We start from the raw sequence: 16,948 nt of genomic DNA on the forward strand, positions 1-16,948 counted from the left end.
CGGCTGCTCGCCACCCGTGAGCCCGGCTCGCCCACGAGGGAGCGGAGGCGTGGCGCCCGTCCTTTCTGCGCCGATGCCCTGCGGAAGATCCCGCGTCCTGAGGCCACTTTCGATTTCGCCGTTATACAAGTCTTAGCCGTAGTGCCGAACTCTACGGGGCTTCGAAATTCGTCTTTCCCCTTTTTGAGGCAAAAACCGCCCCCCAAATCTAGAGCAGTTAAAACGTTTCGTTTGCGTCGCCGGTCGGAGTGCGGCTTCCTCCTCCTCAGGGATATAAGTTCCCTCGCTAGATCTGGATGGGCTAGAAAGTCATTTCCTAAGCTTGCTACACACGTGTCTTTCTGCAGAGAACACGTGAGTGTGTGACCTTTTGAAAAGTAAAATAAGTCTACCCGAAGGAAGGGTCAGTGTATGAGGAGCACGGGACGTTGGGCTGTGCAGCCCAGCAGTTTGAAAACGGCACCAACCAGCTGGTACCTCAAAATATGAGGAAGGTAGTTTGAAATTTCTTAATCATCGCTTGTCAATTCGAAATCCATAAATTTAAAACGTCCTTCTTTTCTCCTTGTAAGCTAAAATTAGAATAAGGTTAATGAAAATGTTTCCTCGACTTAAATATTGTATAAGCACATTGTCTAGCTGCATAATAACATGAGTGATCTGGGGACGTTGAGAAAGCCTGAGAAGGGGAAGGTGCGATTGTTTAAAAGTCGGTATTAGTGAATCCGACGCTGTTGATAACCCTGCCTAGAAGGTTTTATAACAAAAATACTCTTCTACTATAAAGATGCCTTGTAGAATAGATAACTATAGTGTTTTCAGTACATCAGTAACAAATTTAGGCCAGAAAAAAATGTGACTAAAGTGCTCAGTTGAAATTATTAAGGAAGACACAGTGTTTAAAATGTGTGTTCAGTGCATTTGCCCAAAAACAACTAATTTCGTTCAAAAGAGATCCATCCTAAGCATCTCTGACCCAAACATACATGATTAAATGAATTAAAATCCAAAAAGTATCTAAAAACTTGCCTAGATAAGTATTACATTTACTTTCTTTTATCTATTGGTGGCTCTTTTCAAAATTTCCTTTTAACAGTGCTGCAATGATTTTTTATGCTATCATAAACATGCTTCATGACAGTATGTGTGTATTGTGTTCATGTGTGTTGTGTAGAATACACATGTCATGCAGTATTGTGTAGAATTGAGTCCTTATGAAAATGTTGGATAAATTGCCCTCAAATAATTGTACTCTAAAATTCAGTCTCTCAAAAGGTGTGTTTTCAATTCCGTTTGCTATCGCTGTATATTTCAGTATTTCAGCTACCTAATAATTAAAAAATAATAATTTTTCTCTTTTTTGGTGAACAAGGTTTGAGTTTTTGTTTTAGTTTTGGGGTTTTTTTGCCAGGTTTAAGTATCCTCTTATGTTTTTAGCAGGTCTGAACACACATCTTTGACATACTTAGTTATTGCCATACTATTTTGGTTATTGTTGCTTTATAACATATCTTAGTACATTCTTTAGAAAAAAGCTTTGGATTCTTTTGCATTTTTTTTACATGTGAAATTGAGAACCACTTTTTCAAGTTCTATATAGAGCATCTTGGAATTTTGTGATTACATTGAATTTTATAGATTTTGAGAAGAGTAGTCATTCTTTTGAGTTTTTTCTTCTAGGAGAATAGCTGTATCTTTCTGTATCTTTTACATTTTTTGTAAAATAAGCTAATACGTACTGTAAAAAATCATATCTCTGTATTTTGCTTAACAGAACACCACGGATACCTTAAAAACTTGTTATGTTTGTTCCATAAGGAAGACATCATTTGCCCCAACACCATGGGGCATTATTAATTTTATGTTATTATTTTATTCTCTCACCGTTTTAGTTTTATCACATATACATTTCTTTAATCAATGTATTGTTTATTTTCATCTGTTTTGGCACACTTCAAATAGAATCATACTGTATATGCTGTGAATTGTTTTTATTAAACATTATGTTTCTGAGATTCACCCATATTGAAGCATGTGCCTGTGGTTCAGCAATTCAGAAACTTTGGTCTCAAGACTTATTTACATTCTTAAAATTTATTGAGGACCCCAAAGATCTTTTGTTTATGTGGATTATATCTGTTGATAAATATCACATCAGATGGTAAAACTGACCAATTTTTAAATATACCGTATCTATTTATAGTAATTGGGACATTTAAAAAAAACCCATTACATTAATGCAATTCACATTTTTAATGTAAAATAATTATCCACTGCAAAAATATTAGTTACAAGAGTGATATTGTTTTGCTGTTTTATAAGTATCTTTAATGTCTCTTAATCACCAAAGTTCTTTTGGCGTTCAGTCTGTTGCATTGTATTGTTTTGGCTGAAATATAGAAGGAAAAATCTGGCCTCACTTAACTAAGTGGTTGTAAAAAGGAATATTTTTAATGACCTTTACTAGCATTATTTTTTTATATTCATTGCTTTTTATACTAACAGTTTCTTAAGCATTAGCTGCAATATGGAATTTGAAACCAGGTGAGTGAACTTTGCATTTTCTATTTTAACTTTTGAACTGCTCTTTTGTTCATTTATTGGTCTTTTGTAAAATATTGATTCACAAATTATGTAGACCTTCTAAATGATGACACATTCTGTTATATAACATTTTTAAAATCATGTATATTAGCTTTATCCCCTCTTTGGGAACCACTGCTGTGTGTGTGTGTGTGTGTGTGTGTGTGTGTGTGTATTCATTTGCATTGAAATATAATCTGTTGTAAAAAGTACATTCTGTATTCATGTTATTTGCTGCCATAAATATTTTTGTACTTAGTTCCAAGTGCATATATGCAATACTTTCACTTTGGCAGATTAGTAGTGGAATTACTGGATCCATTGGAAGGCTAGTAGATGCTGACATTTCCAAAATGGTAGTTCTGATTAATTGTTCAGCAACACTGAGTAAAACCTCCCTATTCTCTCTGCATAAAGTAATGCCTGACTTTTAAATTTTTGTCAGCATGCTGAAAGTGAAGTAATATATTATTGTGATAATAAACTGCCTTTCTCTGCCTGCTAAGAAAAATTGAGTATCATGTTTTCAGACAATTGACTCTTTGTTTTAGTATTGTTTAGTTATATATTTCTTACTTTTTCTATTGAGTGCTTGTTTTCCCTTACTAATTTGTAGGAATTTTTTAACTTGCATTATATATGTTGATAAATTTTTCCTATTGCCAAAAATGATTAAAATCATTAAAGAATTAAAAGTATATATTGAAAATATAGTTTTATTATGTGACTGTACCCATTTTTTTAACCATAGGAAATGGATTATTGGGATGTTTCTAGTCTATTGTTCTATGAACTTTACTAGTCTTTTTTATCATTACTGGTTAATTCAAGTGTTTTCTTCCATTTAGACTAAAATAGGTACTATATATTTTTATAATTTCCATATATTGAAAATATAGTTTTATTATGTGACTGTACCCATTTTTTTAACCATAGGAAATGGATTATTGGGATGTTTCTAGTCTATTGTTCTATGAACTTTACTAGTCTTTTTTATCATTACTGGTTAATTCAAGTGTTTTCTTCCATTTAGACTAAAATAGGTACTATATATTTTTATAATTTCCAAATATATTACTGTAAATTGTCTTGGATACTTTGTTTGCTTCTGGAGACAGGGTCTTGCTCTATAATTCAGGCTGGCCTCGAACTTGTGGCAATCCTTCTGCCTCAGCCTCCCAAGTGCTGGGATTGTAGGCATATGCCACCATGCCAGGCATTTGTCTCAGATACTTTGTAATTTGGAAATATTTTCCCTATATTTGTGCTTATAACGTCTTTGTTCCCACTATTATGTTTACTTTTTTCCCTAGATTATATTTGCTAAAAGATTACCTATTTATTACTAGTCTTTTCAAAATAAAAGTCTTTGCTTTTAGTAGTTAACTTGATTGTATTTGTTTTTAAATTGGTTTCTCTTTTAAATTAATTGCTTTTATCTTAAGAAATGTGTCTGGGGTATACTTTCTGGTTTCTTTTAACAAGAGTTAATAATATTTAATTGGGAAACTAAATCCCTTGCTAATTGTGTACTTTCTATTGGCATTGTGAAATAAAACCAGTTTAGAACCTTTGGTGTGCACCTGCTCCCTCATTAGGAGAAGAATATTTAAGACCCCCAACTCCTGAGGCCTAGTTTGTTCAGTTGAGGCACCTACTTCAGTCCTATGGAAATCTTCCATTTGTCTGTTCTCAGGACCATTTGAGGGGGGATATATTCAGAATGGTGGCAATAAAAAATTATCTTTGTTCCATCATCATAATAAAGAGAACCCAAAGGTGGATCTTAAAATGTAATTGCTACTGAGAACAATTTATTCCTAGTATTTTCTAATAAGAGGGACAAAACCATTTTACAGTATATTTTTTAAAACTATCATAATGAATTTGATGCAACCATTTTGCTTAAAGTTGATAGTTTAATGCTAAAGCAAATTCATAAACCAGATTGATGAATCAGATCAATGGTTTGACATGATTCCAGGAAAAATCTTTAACATAAAAAGTATAAAATAAATAATAAATGTAATACAAATAATAAAATCTTAATATAAAGAATATGGTCTCTGAAGAATTCGTTGGCCTTTTTGCACAGCATATTAAGAAAATTGATAAGCATAATATAGGCGTCAGTCTGGAAATCAGAAACTTTTTACAGTACATTAGATTTTGAAATTAGCTTTCAGAAATTGAATATTAATCCCAAAAGTAAGCAACTTGCAGTTATATGAAAAAGTCGTATAGGTATAATTCAATGGATCTAATCTCCAAAATGTGTTTTTTTAAAAAGGCGGTTTCTCTACTAGATAAACTAAAATACCCTAAGTGAATTTGCTTTTTAAATGGCCCATAATTACTTGATGAAATTCTTTATAAATTTGAATAATGTGCTTTATGATAGAGTTCAAATTATTGTGTTTATGTTATATATAGTGTAATAATAGCGATTCATATGGTCTATTAATTAGGTTTTCATTTAGGAAATGCATGTAAATATCTTAGGCTATTTATTTGAAACATAGAAAAGAAAGATGGGGATGGAATTAACATGAGAAAAAGAAAAAATGGAAACAAAGTTTTTGTAGATAGGGATGTAGGGGTTGAAGAGAGGGCAGGAGAATGGGAAAAAAATAAGAACCACGATGGATTATGTAAAGGTGCAAATTTCCAATGATGACTGTCACTGCATTGTATACCTTAAATGTACCAATAAAGTTAATTTTTAAAAACAGTATTACTGAGTCAGAAGTTAAAAATGCACTTGTATTGTGGTCAAGTAGTTCGTCTCCCATCCCCATTTGATTTTATTTTTGGTGGGTTTTATTAGGGTTTCATTAGTGGGGTAGAAGAGCACCCAGACGTATTTCAGGTGCTGATATCAACATGTCTTTGAAGGTATCTGAAGTATTCAGAACCATACTGAAGGCCTTTATTTTTTGTAAATTCAAAATAAAATGAAGTAGTAGCCAACAAGGCTACATAAATGACAATAGGACAGTGATTTTGAGGTCAGTGTAGTGAAGAGTGTGGACATCATATTCCTTGTGGGATTTGCAGTCCGACATCCTTAGTGTACTGGCTGCCTACAGACAGGACATTTAAGAAATTGAATCTTGGCCAAGGTGGTGATGCATGCCTGTCATCCCTGAGTGGCTGATGCAGCAAGATTGTAAATTGGAGTCCAGCCTGGACAACTTAATGACTTAGCAAGAGCCTTTCTGGGGAGGGGAATTTTTTTAGAGGTTCAGTCTCCAGTGCTGGGGAAAAATTGGATCTTGGAGTGATCCTTGTAAAATAACACTAAAACCATTCTCTTAGCAAGGTTAGTGGAACATCCTAGAAACCCTTACCTGGGGACATAGAGCTTGCAGTCCTGCCTGCAGCTCTATTGACTGCATTCACTCATCTCAACTCTCTACTCTCCAGAGTCCCTCCTATCCCCATCCAGTATGTTTGGTCTGCCAGGTCCCCCAGGCCTTGGCTCTGCAGGATGTGTGACGCAGAGGTGGTGCCCTGGTCGCCCTCATTCACTAAATGTGTCAGCTTTGCCTCAGCCCTCCTCAGTGACCTTCCCTCATGGGTTCACCCCTGGTTCCCTGTGGAGCTTGCCCCTGGCTTGCTGGCCTCTGCTAGCTAGAAAGGGTCTAAACAGAAACTGGCTGGACAGGGGCACAACACTCTCCTGCACACACTATGAGGTGAAGCGAGGTAGAGCCCAAGTCTTCCTATTGCTGAGGAACGTCCCAATACCCTTTGAGATGTCCCACTTGGCTCACTTATGAAAGTGGCTTATCCTAGGGCACTGGGTGCAAAGGAGACCAGGGGAAATGGTCCAATTCTATACGGTTCTTCCCTTCAGGTGGGGATGTAGAGAATAAAGCTTTAGAAAGGTCAGATAGATTCCCTGCCGCTGAGTCCAAGTGATGACAGACCAGGTGATAATGGATAGACATCTGTGTACCACTGGAAGGTTTATTGGATAATGCCTTCACTTTATATCCTCACTAGCTGTTAGTAGTAAACACTTTGCACTTCAAATAATAGCAATGAGTACCTTAGTTTTTAATTTCTTTTGTGCATTGACTTCAGAAAATATTTAAACTTTTGTACATGGGAGAACTTTTAAAAATATCTATGAGTTTATATATTCTAATTCAGCAATATTTTCAGTTTTATGGGTCTCTTTATTGTTTAATTATTCTGTATTTGCCCTGACTTGTCCTTGCCAAAGATTTTATTCTCTGCATCCCTATGTGAAAATAAGAATCTACTCACTTTCTCTACTTTTTCATTTACAAAAAAATTGTAACTTGCTACTTAGAGCAGTAGGATATCTTCTTTTCAAAAAAATGAGATTGACTTTATTTTGCCCAGATTATATTTACACTTATTTAAAATTTTAGGTAATATATAAAACTGAAAAATAAAGCAAGAATTACCTATCTTGGTCAATCCAGAGATAACTTTGTATTTTATTATCTATTGTGGTGCTAAGAGCTCTGCTGGACACTGAGGGACTTTGGTGAACAAAACAGTATCCGCCTTGATGGACATTACATTCTAGTGGGGAAGTTGAGCCTCGTCCTAAAAGAAAAGTAAATTGGGCTGGGGATTTAGCTCAATCATTCTGCCACCTGCCGTGCAAGCACAAGGACCTGAGTTCAATCCCCGGTAGGAAAAGAAACAAAAATAAATTGATAAAAGTAAATGTATATTGTAATGAGTACTTTGACGAAAACAGCTTTAGGTGGGTGATGAAAGAGTTTATCTGAGGGAGTAACTTCCAGGTTGTGCTAAGGGAAGTGAAAGCCAGGCCATGAGAAACGGAGAAAGAAAAATATAAGAATAATGATGATAAAGAAAAGGAGAAAGAGCATTGTACTCAGAAATAACAGCACAGACAATTTAAAAGAAAGATGGATGTTGCTGGAACTCAATAGTTCAGAGAATTCTGAGTTAAGATGACGTGTAAGAAATAAACAGGGACTAAATTACCATACTCTTGTCTTCGTGAGAGAGCATGTGTTATGTTCTGAGGCCTGTGAGAGGCAGAGAAATGATTTGATCTGGGAAACATTAAATATTAATTAAATATTAATATTAATTGAATCTTTACTGTGTACCAGGCACAGTTCTGAGTAGTAAGGATACAGCTTTGAAAAGGATAATGCCCCTCTGTTCATGACATTAATAATCTAGAGGTGGAAAGATAGTTAAACAAGAAAAACATCAGATACTGATAAATTTTATGCAAAAGATTGACTAATAGAGAAATTGTGGTGTACTTGTTATATATACTCAGTGCTTTCTTTTGTAAAGTTTTTCTTTCCACTGATTATCTTTTTAAAAAATAATTTTATTGGTACACTTTTGACACATAATGATCGCATTCATCACAGGAAATTTTTATGTGTGTATAATACATCTTGATTCTTCTTTTCTGACTATCTTAAGATAGGACATTGTCTTAGTTACTTTTCTCTGGTTGCTAAAACAAAATACCTAACACCCAAAGTTAAAAGTGGAAAGTTTTATTTAACTCACAGTTTGTAGAGGTTTCAGTCCATAATTGGCTGGCTGCAAGGCACAGTGGCATCATAGAGGAGAAACAGTTCCTGGTTGGCGGAAGGTAAAGCAACAGGGACAACCACAGCTCTTTCTATCCCTTATATCTTATCCAGGCTACTTAGTGCAGGTAGCATTCACACTTTTAATCCTAGTGCCTTTGATCCTAGCGCTGCACCAAGAATCAATTCCAGTGTCACATACTCTAGATCCAGCCACCTCTGAAAAAGCCCCACATATTACAATATGAGGCTTTGGGGGAACATCTGAATGCAAACCGTAACAGACATTTTCTATGTTATTAAATAAGTAGCTTATAAATAACACTGTGTAGCAACAAAATTTGCATGTTATATCTGCTGAGAAAAAATTGGTAAACATCCTTTTGACAGTCTGACTTGTGCCTCATCCCATATTATAGCATTCCTTTATGATCTGTTTCTTTGACATATTGATATGGTTAGTAAAATTTATGCATTTACCGTTTTATTTTTGTTTTTTGTTTGTTTGTTTGTTTGTTTTTGGTACCAGGGATTGAACTTGGAACCTTGCACTTGCGAGGCAGGTGGTGTAATGATTGAGTTAAATCCCCAGCCCTTTGCATTTACTGTTTACTGACCCATTTCTTGTATTCTTAGAATTATTCTTAGCTGATCTCTGTTATCATTGTAATGCTTTGATGTATTATCTTTGCCAGAAGATAGAATTTTAATATCAATATTTATAAGAGATAGGTCTAAATATTGCTTTTTATGTTTTCTTTGTCAAGGTTTGATATTGGCATTTGATTGAATTGGGAAGCTTTACTTTTTTTCTTCGTTTTGGAACAAATTAAATAGCATAAATATTCTTTCATTCAGTTACAAATAATACGTATTTATTAAATACTCTGCCAGCATTGAGCTAAATTCCAAGTAATCAGTGGTAAACGAAACAGATGCGATCCATGCTGCCATAGAGTTTGATTTACTAAGGAAAAAAATTAGTTAAGTAATTATAAATAATGGTAAGTACTCTGAAAGAAAAGGGCAAGGTGCTTTGAGAAAATATTGAAGATGTGTAGATTGTATTGTTTGAGTAAATGGGTTGTTGAATACATATGCAATAAAAGTTAATTCTTTTAAATTAAATATGGATTGAGGATTTGGTATGTAATTAGGGTAAATATGTAAGCAAAATAAAGTTCATAATTATATAAATTAAAATATATAAAACAATAGCAAAAGAAAAACTACCATAGTGTGTGTGTGTGTGTGTGTGTGTGTGTGTGTGTGTTTTCATATGCTAAGGACAAGCACAGGACCTTCTACATGCTAAGGACGTATTTTACCACACACTCAACCCCAGTAGTATTTATGTATGTGTGGTGCTGGGGATTAAACCTAAGGCTTTGTGCATGCTAGACAAGTATTCTACTGAGCTATATCCCCAGCCCTTGGGGAATACAGTTTTTTAATTGAAGAAAGTAAGGCTTAGATTAAGTAAACACTAGGGCCATGGGTGTAGCTCAGCAGCATAGTGCCTGCCTGGTGATTGCAAGGTCCTGAGTTTAGTTCCCAGAACTGGGGTGGTGGCGGGGTGGTGATGGGGGATTAATACTTCCAATTTAACCTTTCCCATTGTGCATCCCCTTGAAAGTCCTTACAGGATTACAGAAAAACAATTATATAAATCTACAAAGATCAAGAAGAAGAGTGAGAAATAGGTAGAATCATTATTTGAGAAGCTAGAAAGGAAATGGGCAAGTAACATGATTTGTGGATAGATTTGACAATGGCAAAAGCTGAAAAGAGGTAGACCAATAAGAAGTAAGCTGAAAAGGAAATAAGGGAAAAGAAAAAAATGGAAACAAAGTCTTTGCAAATAGGGAAGGGTGAAGAAGATAAAGGGAGGGCAGGGGTATGGGAGAAAAATAATAACCAAGACATACCATGTAAAGGTACAAGATCCCAATAATAAGTATAACTGTATTGTTTACTTTAAATGTACCAATAAACTTAATGGGGGAAAAAAGTAAGCTGAGGACCAGGGATTTAGCTCAGTGGTTCTGCCACCTGCTTCTCAAGCGCAAGGTCCTGAGTTCAACCCACCCATACCAAAAAAAAAAAAAAAGAAGAAGCCGGTTCCTAGCACAGATACACAGATACTGTACTTTCTTGTCCATTAATCTATGTGCATTATCTTTACATTAATACTACTATATTTTGACTCCTTTGTAATACTTGAAATAAAGTAGGGAGGCTGATCTTTGTTTTGACTGTTCTGAATCCTTGAATTCTTATGTAAGTTTTAGTGTTAGGTGATCAGTTTCTGCAAACTGGGATTGTGTTGAATCTAATTTAATGTATCTTAATATACTTCAGCAAAATTCTAAAAAGCTAGACAATAGTAGTATTTGCATGCATAGATTGATGATAGGGGGACATAGGCTTCTAAAAAGAAAAGGAATTGCTTAAATCAAACCAAAAACCTTTATCTGTTTCTTGCAAAAGGATATTGTTGGTGTTCTAGAAGAATTTCAAGCTGAGATATAATGATTGATAACTGAAATTTAAGTAGAGGCCAATTTAAATTCAGAAAAATGAAGCATGGTATAGGAAAGTCATGATTATATATGCACAAGTAGTGGAAATTTAACACTGATGATAAAAACAGTGAGGAGGTTAGAAGAATAGGATGGAGAAGCATATGGATTTGGGGGAAGTTATTTTTCATTAAAGGAATGTCTGGGATTTATACAAGTATTTTATTGAGGTACAGAATTATTCCAGTACCTACAGCTAAATGAGGGTAGTTGCAAATGATATCTGGCACATAATAAGCACCCAAAAAATATTAGCCATTGTTATCATTAATACCAGTAGCTTCCTTACTAATACTACTTTATAGGATTACATGTATTATGGAGAGTTGGTACAGGTACATAACACATCTTAAATCATTTTTCTTTCCCATGTTCTCCCCCTTTTCACCCCTCCATTGCTAGTTCCTCTTCCCATTTTCAGAGAATCTAACCCCATATTTAGTATTATCTGTCTTATTTTTCTCTTTAAATTATTTGTATCTTGAGTTTCTCAGATAAGAAAAAGCTACATATACAGTATTTATTTCACTTAACATTATGGTCTCGAGGTACATCCATTTCTACAAGTAACTCAAGTTTATCTTTCTTCATATGAACAGTAGTCCATTGTATATAAATACCACATTTTCTTTATTCATCTGTTGATGGACATATGGGTAACTTCCAAGATTTAGCTATTTTGAGTTCTACTGCTGTGTAAATGGGTATGCATGTATCACTGTGATATAATGTCTTAAACCCTTTCAGGAAGATACCTGGAAGGGAAATAGCTGGATAAAATGGAATTTCTATTTTTAGTTATTTGAGGAGACTCCATACTGATTTCCCAAATGGTTATATTAGTTTATACTTCCACCTACAGTGTAGAAGCGTTTCTTTTACCCTTCAACCTTTCCAAAAGTTGTTATTATTTGATTTCTTGGTAATAGGCATTCTTTTGGAGTTTGATGGAATCTGTTGTTTTAATCTGTATTTGTCTCATGGCTAATCATGTTGTTCATTGTTCATTTATACTACTACTGTGAAGTGTATTCATCTTACTTGCCCATTTTTTATTGGGTCTCTTTTAGGGGGGAGGGCTAATTTTTTTTAATTCATCTGGGGTTTTTTTTTTGTTTCTTCTACCAAGACTACTAGAACCAGTAATTCAACTGTGTAGCAGGATACAAAATCAACACATAAAAATCAATAGTATTCCTGTATACCAACAGTGAACTCAGTGAGAAATTAGGAAAATACCATCCACAGTAGCACCAAGGAAAATTAATTAGTGTAGGGAACTGAAAGACCTTTTCAATGAAAACTACAGTACAGTACTCTGTAAAAAGAAATCTTAAGAGGGCACCAGAAAATGGAGAGATTCCCTGTTCCTTGATAGGTAAAGCAGTATAGTCTAAAAGAATCATTTCACAGAGAAGTATGTGCACCCATGTTTATAGCGGCACAGTTTGTAATAGCTAAATCTTGGAAACAGCCCGTTTGCCCATCCGTTGGAAACTGGATAAAGAAGATGTGGTTTTTCTATAAAATGGAATATTACTCAGCCATAAAGAACGAGAAAATAGATTTTTTCATAGGAAAATGGATACATATTGAAGATATACTCCTAAGTGAAATAAAAAGTCACACATGTGTAAATACCAAATAGTTTCCCTGGTGTGAATAATCTGTAACAATGCGTAAGATTCTAATAAGATTACTGACATTTAGAAATGGGAAGAAAAGAGCTAAAGGTGTAGGGAAGGTGGGATGGGTAGGGGAAGAAAAACGGGAATTGTCATGTAGAGGTACAAGATCCCAACAATGAATGTAACTGTACTGTATCCCTAAAATGTAGCAATAAACTCAATTAAAGCTGAAAAAAAAGACCATATTTCCAAGACAATATATAGATTTAACACAGTCCCATTTAAAATACCAACAGCATTCTTCACAGAAATGGAGACTCAGAACAGCAAAACTAATCCTGGATTAGCATAGGGAACTGAAAGACCTTTTCAATGAAAATTACAGTACAGTACTCTAAAAAGAAATCTTAAGAGGATACCAGAAAATGGAGAAATTGTAGGGATAGACAAGGACTTTCTGCACAGGAATCAACAAATGGGATCATATCAAATTAAAAGGCTTTTACACAGCAAAAGAACCAACAGAGTGAAAAGAAAACCTACAGAATGGGAAAAGAACTTTTGCTAGCTATTCCTCAGAGGACTAAAATCTGGACTATATAAAAACTAAAAAAAAAAAAAAAGGGCTGAGGATTTAGCTCAGGGTTTGGTGGCCTGCCTTGCAAGTGCAAGGACCTGAGTTCAATCCCCAGTACCAAAAAAAAAAAAGGCCAAGTGAAATGAATAGATACTTCATAGAAATAGTATGAATGGCCAGTAAATACGTAAAGAAATATTATCTGACCATTAGAGAAATGCAAATTAAAACAACACAGATTCCATCTTACCCCAGAAAGAGTGGTCATCATCAAGAAATCAAATGCTGGCAAGGCTGTGGGAAAAAAGTGTGTGCTACATTGTTAGGGAATGTAAACTAGTGCAACCACTATGAAGATTCCTCAAAATACTGAAAAGAAATTCCATTTTCCCAGCTATTATCCTTCTAGGTATCTTCCTGAAGGAGTAAAAGACATCATATTACAGTGATGTGTATATCCATGTATATAGCAGCATAACCCATAATAGTTAAGTCTTGGCAGCCACCTATGTGTCCATCGGCAGATGAATGAATAAAGAAAATATATTTCTACACAATGGGGCACTATTCTGCAATAAAGAAAGATAAACTTGAGTTACTTCTAGGACAATAGATGCACCTTGAGGCTGTAATGTTAATAAAATAGATTAGACAAAATTGCCATCACAAACTTAAATATCACATGGTTTCTTTTATGTGAGAAAGCCAAATTACAAATAAAGAGCAAAATGATAGATAATAGGAAGTAGGAAGATCTTTCTCAAATCGGAAGGGGATTTAAAGATGGAGGGGAGGAAAAGGATAAAATAAAAAGAATTAAGATATGTACATGTACCACAAGGAACATAAACATGTTCTACAAATAAGTACTAATTAAAAAAAATGTTTGCTGTTGGTTTATCATAAATTGCTTTTATTAGATTGAGATACGGTTTTTATGTACCTGTTCAGGATTTTTATCATGAATAGATGTTACATTTTGTCAGAGGCTTTTTCTGCATCTATTAAGATGATCATATGATTCTTGTCTTTAATGATATTTTTGCATTTTGTGTGGCAATATCTTGTTGAGGAATTTTGTTTTTCTGTTCCTTAAAGAAATTGGCCTGTAGTTTTTCTATTGAGTTCTTCTCTGCTTTTGGAATCAAGATAATTCTAGCTTTCAGGAATGAGTTTGGTATTACTCTTTCCCTTTAAATTTCATTAAAGAATTTGAGGTGGATTGGTGTTAAATCTTCCCTGAAGTTCTCGTAGAATTCAGTGGTGCATCCATCCATTCTTGTGCTTTTCTTAATTGGTAGGTTTTTAATGACTGCCTCCATTTTCTTTTCTGTTACTGGACTGTTCAGTTTTGGTAATTCATACATGTCTAGGAATCTCTCCATTTCTTCTAGAGTCTCCAATTTGTTAGAGTACATGTTTTCATAGTAATTATTAATAATCTTCTGGATTAGGCAATGTTTGTTGTGATTTTGCCTTTTTTCATTTCTAATTACATTAATATGGCTCTTTTTTCCTTTTGATGTTTGGCTAAGGATTTGTCAATTTTGTTTATGCTTTTGATCAACCCAACTCTTTGATTCACTGTTTCTTTGGTCTTACTTGCATTAATTTCTGCTCTGATCTTTACAGCTTTCTTCCTTGTACTAGATTTGGGTTTGAATTGGATTGAATTGTTTTTCTAGGACCTTGAGGTGAATCACTAGGTTATTTTGGGGGGCTTCCTCTGTTTTTCTAATGTGGGCATTCACAGCAATAAACTTTCCTCTTAGGACTGCTTTCATTGTCTCCTATAGGTCCTGATATATTATACTGGTGTTATCATTTGATCCTAGAGTGTATTACTTAATCATCATGTTATGCAAAATTTCTGTATTTTCCTTTGCCATTGATTTCTAGTTTCATTGCACTAAGATCTGTCAGTACATATGGGGTAATTTCATTTCTTTTGTATTTATTTAAGCAAGTATTATTGGCTAGTATGTGTGTCATTTTGGAGAATTTTTGTGTGCTGCTAAGAAGAATGTATTTTGTTACAATAGGGTAGAACACTGTTAAGTCTATTATATGTTTAGTTCTCTGTTTCTTTTATTATTTTGTATAATTTAGCCCCACCTCTATTTGGTGCCCTTTGGATCTGCTTTGGGGAAGTTGGGAGTTTTTGGAGGCATTTTGTTGCCTTGTTTTCTCATAGTGGTTTGTTTTTGTTTTTGTTTTTGCTTTGTGCAAACCTCTTAAGAGCAGTTCTTCATGGCATATTCGGTGGTCTTCACCTTTTTGTTTTGGGATTTAGCACTGGTTCTTTTAAGATCCTTTGGGAAACAGCACATACCAACAATCAGGAGCCATGCACCCAAAATCCAATATACTAGCTTGCAGAACAATAATGACCTATGATATCAGTACATACAGATTTACCTTGATTTTGGTGTTCACTGTTGAGGACATACTTTGAGTTATGTTTAATGTTTTAACTGTTACAGATGCATGGACCACCGTTTGTCTGTGATTGTGTTTGTGTGTTTGTCTACCCTTTTCCTGGTCTGAATGTTTTACAGACAGACATTGTTCAGGGTATCTCCTTAAGTGCTCTAGGTTCCTTTGTGGAATAGAATAGTCACCTTTTCCTCAATACTTTGATAAGCTTGAACGTTTAAATAAGCTAAGTATTGCTCAGCAAAAAACAAGGTGGTTATTCATTTATGAAGCGCATTAATTAAACTCATAAATCAGGGTATTTTGTGTGGAGAAAGAGAACATTAATAGTGTGGTGGGTAATGCATGCCTGTGATCTAGTACTCGGGAGGATGAGGCAGGAGGATCACCATGAATTTGAAGCTGCTGTGTAGTGAGTTCAAGGCCAGCCTAAAATACAACGTGAGACCCTGTCTCAATAATAGTAAGATGAAGAAGAATAAAATTTTCATCCATCTTCTAATTTACAGAGCAGGAAATTTATGCTTTCTTAAGAATATAATCGAGGTCATTTTATGAAGTTGTGAAAGATTCAGCTACAGTTTTCTAACAACTTTGCTTTTGACATTCTTTTCTGCTAACCAGAAAATTATTACCTTCATAAACATACTACTCTTTGGAGATTGCAGGCCTAAAAGAAAGCATTTTAGCTGTAAATAAATAGTTTTGGAAATAAAAATATAGTAGCACAAAATAATTCATTTCTGCTTGTTCTTGTTTGTTTTAAATCATTAACTTTATTCATAAGTTAATTGAAATAGTATTCCTCGTGCTGTTGTTTAAAAGTTTTCTTTGACCACATCAGTTTGGGGAACAGCATTAGTTTTTGTTTTGTTGGTTTTTGTTTTGGTACCAGGGATTGAACTCAGGACCTCCCACTTGCCAGGCAGTTGCTGTGCTGCTGAGCTACATCCCTGGCCCTATTAGTTGTTTTTTTGTTGGTTGGTTGGTTGGTTTAGTTTTACAGCCCCTCTGATAGTATGAGGTTTATTATTGTGCCTTATGACACAAATAATGGGCATGTATATAGTTTTTAATATTTCTCAAACTTAAAATCTGTGCCTGTCAAGTAACCCCTTGCAGAATTTAGAGACATTCATAATCAAAGCCTGCATGTCCAAAGTTGCTCTACTTCTTTTTTTTTTTTTTTAACTGTGAGCATATTTCTTAAATATTGAACCTCAGAGCTCAGAGTATACATATTTAGAAAAAATATTTTTTCACCATGACCACCAATGCTTTGTATTTGAATCTATTCAGAATATCTTTATTTTTTTTCTTCTTTGAGATGAGCGTTCCTGGTTGGCACCAAACTCAATTTATCTTGCCTTGGCCTCCCAACTACCTGGGACATCACATCTTTTTTTTTTTTTTTTTTTTTTTTTTTTTAACAGTGCTGGTTTGTTTGTTGTTATTGTTGTTTTTTTGGTTTTGTTGTTTTGTTGTACCAGGGATTGAACTCAGGACTCATACCTGCCAGACAAGTGCTGTTTGTTTTTGTTTTGAGAGAGGTTCTTACTATGTAGTTCAGGTTGG

At 34.5% G+C, this 16,948-nt stretch overlaps 1 protein-coding gene across 4 annotated transcripts in view; it reads left to right on the top strand.

Moving 5' to 3' along the window:
• Tasor2 (transcription activation suppressor family member 2) overlaps positions 1-16,948 on the top strand; it is a 55,290-nt gene that overhangs the window by 581 nt on the left and 37,761 nt on the right. The window contains exon 1 of one of the 4 annotated variants that reach the window (XM_033761800.1): positions 2,526-2,544. The exons of the other annotated variants lie outside the window; for them this stretch is intronic. The gene's annotated coding sequence lies outside the window, so the exon portion shown is untranslated. Of the gene's footprint in view, positions 1-2,525; positions 2,545-16,948 lie in introns of those variants that run through there. 4 annotated transcript variants of the gene reach the window in all.

The sequence above is a fragment of the Fukomys damarensis genome, unplaced genomic scaffold (assembly GCF_012274545.1).
Source record: "Fukomys damarensis isolate Sample0158 unplaced genomic scaffold, DMR_v1.0_HiC HiC_scaffold_10, whole genome shotgun sequence".
In the NCBI taxonomy this organism is placed as follows: Eukaryota; Metazoa; Chordata; class Mammalia; order Rodentia; family Bathyergidae; genus Fukomys; species Fukomys damarensis.